Source organism: Sciurus carolinensis, assembly GCF_902686445.1.
Source record: "Sciurus carolinensis chromosome 14 unlocalized genomic scaffold, mSciCar1.2 SUPER_6_x, whole genome shotgun sequence".
Taxonomy (NCBI): Eukaryota; Metazoa; Chordata; class Mammalia; order Rodentia; family Sciuridae; genus Sciurus; species Sciurus carolinensis.
Window position 1 is genome coordinate 8,189,186 of NW_025920104.1, and position 10,322 is coordinate 8,199,507.

At 46.6% G+C, this 10,322-nt stretch overlaps 1 pseudogene; it reads left to right on the top strand.

Moving 5' to 3' along the window:
- The first annotated feature begins 594 nt into the window (after positions 1 to 594).
- On the top strand, positions 595 to 1,655 carry LOC124973121 (atypical chemokine receptor 3-like; annotated as a pseudogene).
- The last annotated feature ends 8,667 nt before the right edge of the window (positions 1,656 to 10,322 follow it).

Genomic DNA, 10,322 nt, shown 5'->3' on the forward strand with positions numbered 1-10,322 from the left:
ACGCTAAGCGGCCAAAGATGTAGGTTTGCACATGAGTTTTGGAGAAAGGTAATAAGCACTAAGTCATGTTTTAAATGCAAATTGGGTTGAGGATTTGAAATTATTTCATTCACACTCCAGAACAGGATACTTGTAATTCAGCATGCCAGGGGCAGACCAACCCTGCCATCCTCGGGGGACCTAGATAAAATAACTCCTGTCCCCTGCTGAGAAGGAGCAGGCTATCAACAGTGCTGTGGCCAGACTAAGCAGCCTGATGTTTCTTTGGCCCTATACGATGTTGATTTCATACCCTGGGTACAGCCAGACTGAGGATGTCTTGAGAACACAGTCATGAAAAGATAGAAAACAAATGTAATTTCTGTCTTTGGGCACTGTGTGGATGAGTCTCTGGGTGTTTATTTTATGTGACACCATTCTCATGGTGTTGCTTTCTTTTCTACTTTCTTTGAGAGAACACCTCAGAAACTTAGGCAAAAGAGTTGGGCCTTATAAGGATCCTGGAATGGTATTCTGACTAGAAGTTGAGTTTCTCTACTGAGTGTTTCTGACATCTCTCTGGCTCACTGTAGGTCATCCTTGCTCCTGCCCACCATGGATCTAAATCTCTTTGACTATACGGAGCCAGAGAACTTCTCTGACTTCCCTGCATCCTGGTGGACATGGTGCAATGCCCTGTCATGCCCTACAAGGGAATCCTGCTCTACATGCTTTCCTTCATCTCCATATTCATCTTCGTGATCGGCATGATTGCCAACACTGTGGTGGTCTGGGTGAACATCCAGGCCAAGACCACAGGCTACGACAGCCACTGTTACATCTTGAACCTTGCCATCGTGGACCTGTATGTGGTCCTCACCATCCCAGTCTGGGTGGTCAGTTTGGTGCAGCACAACCAGTGGCCCATGGGTGAGCTCACCTGCAAGGTCACATACCTCATCTTCTCCATCAACCTCTTTGGCAGCATCTTCTTCCTCACCTGCATGAGTGTGGACTGCTACTTCTCCATCACCTACTTCACCTGAGCACCTCCAGTCACAGGAAGAAGATAGTGTGTTGCATCCTGTGTGTCCTGGTGTGACTGCTGGCCTTCTGTGTGTCTGTGCCTGACAGCTACTAACTGAAGTCCATCAATTCTGCTTCCAACAATGAGACCTACAGCCGGTCCTTCTACTCTGAGCAGAGCATCAAGAAGTGACTGATCATGGAGCTTGTCTCTGCTGTCTTGGGCTTCACCATCCCCTTCTACATCATAGGTGTCTTCTACCTAATGCTCACCGGAGCCATCGTGGTGTCAGGTGACCAGGAGTAGCACAGTAGCTGAAAGATCATCTACTAAATGGTGGTCTTCCTGGTGTGCAGGCTCACCTACCATGTGGTGGTGCTGCTGGACATCTTCATCCTGCACTATACCTCCCCTTCACCAGGCAATTCGAGAACGCATTCTTCACAGCACTGCATGCCACACAGTGCCTGTCATTGGTGCACTGCTGTGTCAATCCCATGCTGTACAACTTCATCAACTGCACCTGCCAGTACAAGCTGATGAAGGCTTTGTCTTCAAGTACACTGCCAAAATAGACCTCAGCAAGGTCATTTTCACCTCCAGAGTGACAGAGACAGAGTGCTTGGTGTTGGAGCAGAACACCAAATGACTCAGTCTGCAGTGGCCAGGGATAGGGAGATTGTAAACATGGCCTGGGGCCACATGGTTTCCAGAGGAAAGCAAGGAAGCTTTGGAACTGAATGTCCAAGTGACACAAAGAGAAGGTGTGATATTGTGCATCCTTTTCTCCTTCCATGCCACTGCAGCTGTTGCCCAGTTGTGCATTCTGACACTTTTGCAAAAGCAAAGCTGTGTCGTACAGCCAGCGCTGTCTCAAAACCAACTTCAGGACAGGATTGCCTGTACAATAGAAGCTTCTCTGTTTCCTGAAATTCTTATATGGTGACTGTATTCAAGTTTTAAGACTTTATTTTCTCACTACTGGCACACCTTATAAGTGTATTTGAATGTTAAATATATTTTAAATATTCTGTGGGAGGTATAATGCTAACATACTCAGATGATATGCCAGGCATGGCTGAAATGTTTTATTTGCAATAGTTTTATATCTGTGTGGTGTGTTGTACCAATGCAGGATATAGAACAAAATCTGCTGTGTAATGCACTCTGGTGCACTAATAATATCACGAAGTTACATTTTAAACAAAAAAAAAAACTGTCACAGTCTGAAAATCTGTGCACAAAATGAACAGAGTTCTCTTAATTTTGTAAGTTATTTTTTAATAAAGAACTTTGTTTCCTAAAAGTGCATTCATACCTCATTTGTGAAAGCATGCTTGGCATTGAGAAAGCATTTATGATGACAGTGCATGGATATGTGGATGTATTTTGCATACACAGGCCAGCTGAATAAATATATTTGAAGAGAGAACCACCATAAAGCAAACCCCAGGTGGTTAGTGTAGATGAGCAGCATAAAGGTATAATATTCAAGCACACTAAATGTTTCTTAGAAGATTTTCAGGTGGTGGTGTGTTGGGGAGGGAGGTGGTGGGCAGTGTGCAGTGAGGTGTCTGTGGAGGCAGAAGCAGTGCAGGAAACGTGTGGCCTGAGTTTGCCTGGTCTCCTGGGCTTCCAGGGCCACCCATCACAGCCCCTCACACTGTCTCTGCTGAGGGTTGGAGGCACAATTGCTATTTTCCCTTTCTGAGGAGACCTCTGACCAACACTTCCTGTGCAGATTTTCTGTCTACTCTATACCAGTTAATTAGAGTGGTTCCCTGTTTTCTAACCCAGGTACGTCCCAAGACCTTGAGACCCAGAGGCACCCAACCCTGTGTGTATAATATGTATGTTTACTATGTTTTCTCCTAGATACACAATTATGGTAAGGTTTAATGTGTGAATTAGACACAGAGATCAACAACAATTACTGAGAATAAAACAGAATAATTATAACATTCTGTAGTAAATGTCATTTAAAACAGGAATCATGTATTTCTAGAATTTTTCATTTAGCACTTTTGGGCTGTGAGTAACTGAAACTGAAGAAAGTGAAACTGGCTAAGGGAAGACTATTGACTGCCCTTGAGGCTATGCAATGAGCAGATTTCTGGCTTGCGCATGGTCACAGAAGCCTGCATTGTGACCATTGTTCAGAAGAGCACTCTCAGAATGGCTGACCTCCATATGGACCACAAGAACTGCAGCCTTTTGCAGACCTGGCTTCTTGGTTAGAGCTCAGAGAAAGGCCCTTTCCACCCCAGCATGGGTGAGGCCATCTGTGGGCCAGCACCAATGAGGGTCGTATTGAGAGCCAGGTCTAGTGCTTGTTGGAAAGACTCTGCACCTGGGCTCATACACACTCAGCCCAGGGGTCCCTGGGGCTGCAGATGGTGCCATCTGCAGGAGGGAACCTATTTCCTGCCCAGGATTCACAGCCTGAGTTCTGAGCCCAGGGCAGTGGTTGGCTGGCTCCAGTTTACCTGACACACCCTAGCCCACAGGTGTGTGCACTCCTACCTTGGTCCAAACAGCATAATAGCAGGACAACACCATACAAACACTGGGATAATAGAACACTATGCTAAAACACATGATGAGGGAAAAATAAGGGAAGGGAATGGTGAAGTTGGGGAAATCATGACTCAGTACACATTCTGACCTTGAAAATGGATCCATGTTTACTCTGAGGCTTCTAGAGTTCAAATGCAAGCAAAATTCCCCAAGCAGTGAATGTAGGTGAGGAGGGAAGGAGGCAGGTATAAATCACAGTCCTCATGCTTAGCTGTGCCAGAGATGGAACAAACATGCTGAACTTATTAAGTTCAGTATTGAGGTCCCTCCCACTAAGGGCTGACCCCTCCTTGCCTAGGAGTTCAGGTATGCAGTAGGCAGATGCACAGTGCTGGGGGTAGGTGGGGGACCCTGTCCACTCACAGAGGTCCCCTGTGTCACCATACTTTGGTTGTTTCTGTCCTCTGCCACAAGGAATCATAGACTCCTGTCTTATAACTCTGTAGCCCAGGGTGACCACTCAGTTGCTTACCCACAGGCTGAGGTTCAAAGGGTGACAGGAGAGTGTGAAGTGCAGACTGTGACAACAAAGCCCCTCCAGTCTGTACACAACAGCATGCCCAGCCCTGAGCTACCCTATTTTGTAAAGTGGGGGCAGTGTGCCTTGAGCTACCCCCTTGTGAGTGTAAGTGCTGAGAGTCCTTGTCTGGATACATGCATGATCATCAGATGGTGAACATGCAGAACTGACTAGGGGGAGTGACCCCAACATGGTGCAGTGGTGCACATCTGTACCTAAGCCACATGGGAGGCTGAGGTGGAAGGATCACAGGTTCTAGGCCAGCCTGGGCAACTTAGTGAGCTCCTGTCTCAAAATGGAAACTAAAGATCTGATGTGCAGCTCAGTGGAAAGTTGCCCAGCTACTGGGTTCAACCCTGAGTACCACACACATAGAAATAAGAAAGAAAAGAATAACCTCTGCTGTACAGCACAACCATAAGGCACAAATCAATGGATTAATTAATCATGTCCATAAAAATCACCACCTGTGAATTTATTAAATTATCAGATACACATGGACACATGGGTGTATCAGACTCACATCTGGGAAACCAGGACCATGAGCTTACCAGGCACTGCAGACCACCTAACCAAGCAGCCCCCTCACCTGAACACCAGGAGAGGCTCCTGAGATAGTGGCAGAGATTTGCACACTGACCCACCATCTTATGAGACTCCCCAGCAGATGCATCAGGGGTCAACAGACCAGGAACTCGGGAGGCCAACAGGTGAGCCATTTAGGGGCCCTGGGACTTCAGCTAATTCACACTTCCTGCTTAACCCATCCTTGTGAAGCTGACTGCCATCAGTACCCTGGCCTTGACCCTGTGCCATGGGCTTCTTTGCTCTGTGCCCGTGAGCAACCTGCATTTGTATCTGCTCCCACTTTGATCTCACTGTGAATTCTTCAAACTCTGTGGCCACTGTTAACCCTTCCTCAGTCATTTTGTGACATCTCTATCTTTGTGTGATGTGTGGTATGTGCCTTGAGGGTTATTAGTAATTAAGATTGGAATACAGTTAAAGAACATGTGATTGTTGCATCATGACCCCCTGTGAACCCTGAGTACTTAGTGAATTAAAGCCAAGGGAATTAGTATAGCTTGTGAATTTGTTGTTACATAGCAAGTACTGACATCCCAGGACACAAGCATGTACCGCTGTGTTAATGGCACAGATCACTCACAACAGAGGGTAAAGCTTGAAAAGCACCTGGTTTCAGCAGCCTGTGAATTTTGATTTATAGGAAGCTTCCATCTCCCATGGGGTCAAAGCTTACTGTCTCTGTTGCACCAGGCCTTTGAGACATCTCTGTGGTCTGCCACCTCCAGGGTGCAGGCTCCATCCTGGAATTTCCCAGTGACTAGGTAATACCTGATCCCTCTATAAATTCCCTTTTCCATCCTGTCTGGGACTCGAGACTTGCTGATGGATCCCATGTTATCTGTACCACAAAGCTTTACTCTGAATTTGACTGCAACATCCTTCCTTGGAGTAATGTCAGAGACAGGAGATGCAGGTGAGTGGATGCAGAAGATACAGCAGGGAGAAGATTCATCCTCCAAGATGCAACTGGACCTAAATTATACCCCTGGTGTGGACATGGAGGCAGTGGAAGGAGTCATGCCAGGTGCAGATCCAGTGGGAGGAGCCTGGGTAGAACTCTGGCCTCCTGGGGATCCAGAGACCATAGAATCTGAAATTCTTCTGTTTTAGGTTCAACATTTTTGGTGTCCAGGTCTTTAAAAATACCAGTCTTTCAAGGTGTCAAGAAACTTATTACCACCTCAGCCACTGATGACCTCTTGAACCCCAGGTATGGGTGGACAACAGAGCTGGGAAGAAAGCTGCCTTGGTTAACTGGGAGCTTGCTAGAGCCATCCCTGTCCTCAAGAGAGGAAAAGTCTCCACACTCACCATTCTCTCCTTGTTGGGCAAAGCATCAGAGGGCCCCATTGTGGCTTTTTCTTGGGAGTCAGTGTCAAAAGCTTTCCATCTAGATCCACATGTATCTCACTTGCTTTGATCATACCCTGGGCTTTCTCAAGTAAAGAAGGAAAGTGAGGCACTGAGAATGCTGGATGTGAAACTCCTTAGGTACCAAGGAACCTGTTGTTGTCTGTTCCAGAGCTCTAGGTTCCTTGAGGTCTCCCATGTCTGCTCATGCAGGAATGAGGAATGAGATCCCTTGGACATGTGGGTTCATCTCTGGCAGAACATCAAGTTATTGTCACTGCACCTGGAGGCTTCTTTGGTCTCCAGGTGGCAGCACCTCAGGGGTCTGGTAGAGTCTACATTCTGTAAGGTTTGGGACTCTGCCACAGTCAGTGCAGTCAGAGGTATAGCCCAAAGTCACCACCTCCTACTCTCCTGGGGGAAGGGGAAGTTTTCACTTTGCAAAACATTAATTTCCTTGCTGTGGAGTCAGATGAAGATGGTCTAGCTTCATAGGGTTATGACCCAGTCCCTGCAAAGTGTTTTACATTGTGCCTGTGGCACATACCATCCCTACTCAGGCAGCATGCTCTGTCTGCATTCTCTGGGCATTGTCTGAATTTTTCTTCTCAGCAGTGCATTCCAGAGTCACAGGGAGAAGCATCCACCTGTGAGCAGTGATATTCATAGATTAGTGTGATATTCATAGATTAGTGTGAGTGATCTTAAGGGAATGGAAAATTTTAAGCACACAATGGCTTTCAGTTCTCTCCAGTTGCAGAATGACTCCATCCCACTGAACACAGGTTTCTGAAAGGCACAGGTGTTCTCTGTGAGCCTGAGATCTCCTGATTCTACACATTGGCACATGCTGCAGACTCATTTGGCCTGCCAGTCTCTGCAGTAAGAGAGACAGAGGTCAAATTCTAAAGGCCGGAATCTCATGGCCACACCTGACCAGTCAAGATTCAGTGTCTCCTTACATTGTCCCTCTCCTCAACCCAGTTTTTACAGGAGTTTTGAATTATGTACCACATAGCAAACACAGCTCTCCTGACCCTGTCACCCACCTCAAGTCTGGCCGTTGCCCATCTGGTCTGTACACTTAGTTATTAAAGACTTGACTCACTCTCCTCATGCTGTCCTTGAGCATTGGAATAATCTAGAACTGCCCTTAGCTCTTGTGGTTAGACATGTAGGTGCAGTGGTGGAAGGGTCCAGCTACTGTGCATCACTGCAGGGCCAACTTCAGGGCGTAAGTCCTGCTCCAAGTCTCCAGTTGGATCTCAGCCTCCCTCACTTCCCCTCTCCTGTCCTGCCTCCCACACTCTCTGACCCAGGATAAGAGAATTGATGTGTGCCTATTTGGGTTGCTATAACTAAATGTCACAGACTGGGTGGCATTAGCATCAGAAATGTATTCCCACAGTCCTAGAGACTGAAAAGTCCAGGGTCTTCTGGCAAAACAGGTTTGACCCCAGGCCTCCTATCTTGGTCTGCAGGTGGCCACTGGCTCTGGGTGTGCTCACGTGCTTTCTGAGTCTCTTCTTCAACAGATACTAATCCTGCCACTTCAGTGTCCTGCCCCCATGATTTCACTGAACCTTGATTACTTTCTCAGGTGTTTAGATCTCTACTGTCAGGTCAGCCATAGTGGTGGGATATTGGGAGGTGAGACAGTTATTCCTCCTATGGTTCATAATCCTTTACACTGAGCTTCCTGCTTTGTGTCTGTATCCTGTGGGGATCCTCCTGATACTGCTGTGGGGCAGGGACAAGCCAGTGAGTCCACCTGTGTCTAACAGAAGTCTTTCCTGCTTGGTCCACCATGGACCCCACCACCTACCTCCTAGCTATCTCTCACCTCCTCCTTTTCTGAGATTCCTCTGTTTTCCCTGCCATATCTCTGTCCCTGACCTACTCTTCACACAATATCCTGGTGCATTTCCCAGGGTGTGGTCCCTCCTGCTGGGCCAGGACTCTTCCTGTGCTTGGCGGGCAGGGTCACAGCCTGATGGCCTACAGAGCTCACAGCCGACTCTAGCATGGAGCTCATCTCCTGGCCCATGAAGGAAGATACAGGAAAAGGAACAGAGGCAGCTGCTCCTGCAGTTTAGTAGTCATGGTGATGATGAAAGCACACCACCTTGAGAGAGCTGCCTCTGACTGCTTCACATGAAGATGTGTTTGTGTGTGTGCTGAGTATGTGCAGTGAGCATGTCTGTGGTGTGTGCAGTGTGTGATGTGCATGAATGTGGTGTGTGAAAAAAGTGCATGCTGTGTGCAATTTGTGGTATGTGTGTTGTGTGCTTATGTGTGCATGGGTGTGATGTGTACATAGTATATGCTGTGTTCTGTGTGATGTGTGGTACATATGTGGTGGTGTGTGCATGGGTGTGATGTGTACATAGTATATGCTGTGTTCTGTGTGATGTGTGGTACATATGTGGTGGTGTGTTTAGTGTGCGTATGGCATGAACGTTTTTGTCATATATGATATGTACTATGAAAATGTGGTGTTATGTCTGTTTTGTTTGTAGTATATGGTGTAATATATATGTGTAGTTTGCTTGGTGTGTATTGTATGTATGTGGTATATGTAGTGCATAGTATGCATGTAGTGTGCTGCATAAGTGTAGTGTTTATGGTGTGTCATGAGTTTTTCTGTCATATTTGGCACATGTGTGGCATGTCATTTGTGTAGCATGTGTTCTACATATTTGGTGGAGAGTATGTTGCATATATGTAGTATGAATGGTGTGACTTGTGTGTTGTCATGTGATGTGCATAGTGTGTTTGTGGTGCATTTCATGTATACACATGTAGTATGTGTATGATATGTTGCATACTTGTAGTGTGCATGGTGGATGTGTTTATATTTTTTCTGTTGTACGTGTTATATTACATGTTTATTGTGTGTGGTATGTATATGGTGTGTGGTGTATTATATGAGGGTACTATGTGCAATGTCTGATTTTCTTGTCTGTGGTATGTGCTTTGTTATTTCCGTGGTATGCATGTGGCCTGTCATATATGTGTAGTGTGAATGGTCTCAGTTTTGCTTTGTTTTTGCTGTGTTAAGTATGAGTTGTGTGTTGTTCCTGTCATATGTGGTGTGAGTTGTGTTGTTCGTGTTGTATGTGGTGTAAGTTGTGTGTTTTTTGTCTGGAGGGTGAGAGCCAACCTGGTGGCCTTGTGTTCCTGCCCAACTCCCACTCTCTGTGGTTCACCCAGGCACCCCTCAACTCACACTATTCCCTTTGGCACCAGGGCCTGATGCCTCCTGGCAGTTCTGGAGCCTGCCTCATGGTCAGCAAGAAATGCTGATGCCATACTGCTGATGGTGCCCTGGCTGTGACCTCCTATCCCACCACCAGCACCTCAGGGGACCTTGGTGATATATCCAACCCTGGTGGAACCTGTACAAACACATGGCTTCAGTACCTCTTCCTACAGGGCAATCTCGGCAGGCTGTTTAGTACCTCCAAAATCAGCCTCCTCACAGCCATGCAGTAGTGGATGTCATTCCAGTACTGCACCAGCTCCTAGCTTCTTCCTGGCAACTGGCAACTCTGGAAGAAGAACATGCTGATATCTGGCTGCCTTAGCAACACTGGCTGTTATCACCCAAAACCAACCTTGGGGTAAACAGTTAAAGACTATGAGGAGGGATTAGGTGTGGGTTTGAGCCAAATTATCAGCAAATCTGTAGTGTGTTGAAGCAGGGCATTGGTTACACTGCCAACAATGACCCTGAAAAACAGGCAGTTCTCAAGCTGTACCAAGTGCCTCAGCTTTGCCAAGGGATCAGGCCCAAAAACCCATCTTGACTCCTTTTGAACATCCCAACAAAGCATGGTTCTCAATTGCACAGGTGAAGAATAGAAGGCCTGGAGAGGCCCAGCAATCCAACTTTGGGTGCTGTGATGTCACAGCAAAGGTGACATCACAGACAGGACCACAGTGTACTGACCCCAGGGACCAGTGTTTGAAAACATCTTAAGTGAACAAACATCATCTCTTACCCAGCAAGACTATGCCCTCAGGTGTGAGGCATGTTCTGAGCTCAGTGGGATAAATAGGTCCTTGTCTGTGTTCAGTGACAGCCCACTCTCCTCCAGAATTAAACTATTGACAAGCTCCAGAAAGTGGAGAAAGCAAGAACACTGTGAGTACACTGTTAATCGAACAACTTTTTCTAACATTTTAATCATGAGAGCATTAAGCAAATGATCTAATTATGTGCAATTAATACTAAAGCTGATTTAAGAATAAATTCTTCAAGTCTGCCTTTGTAATCTC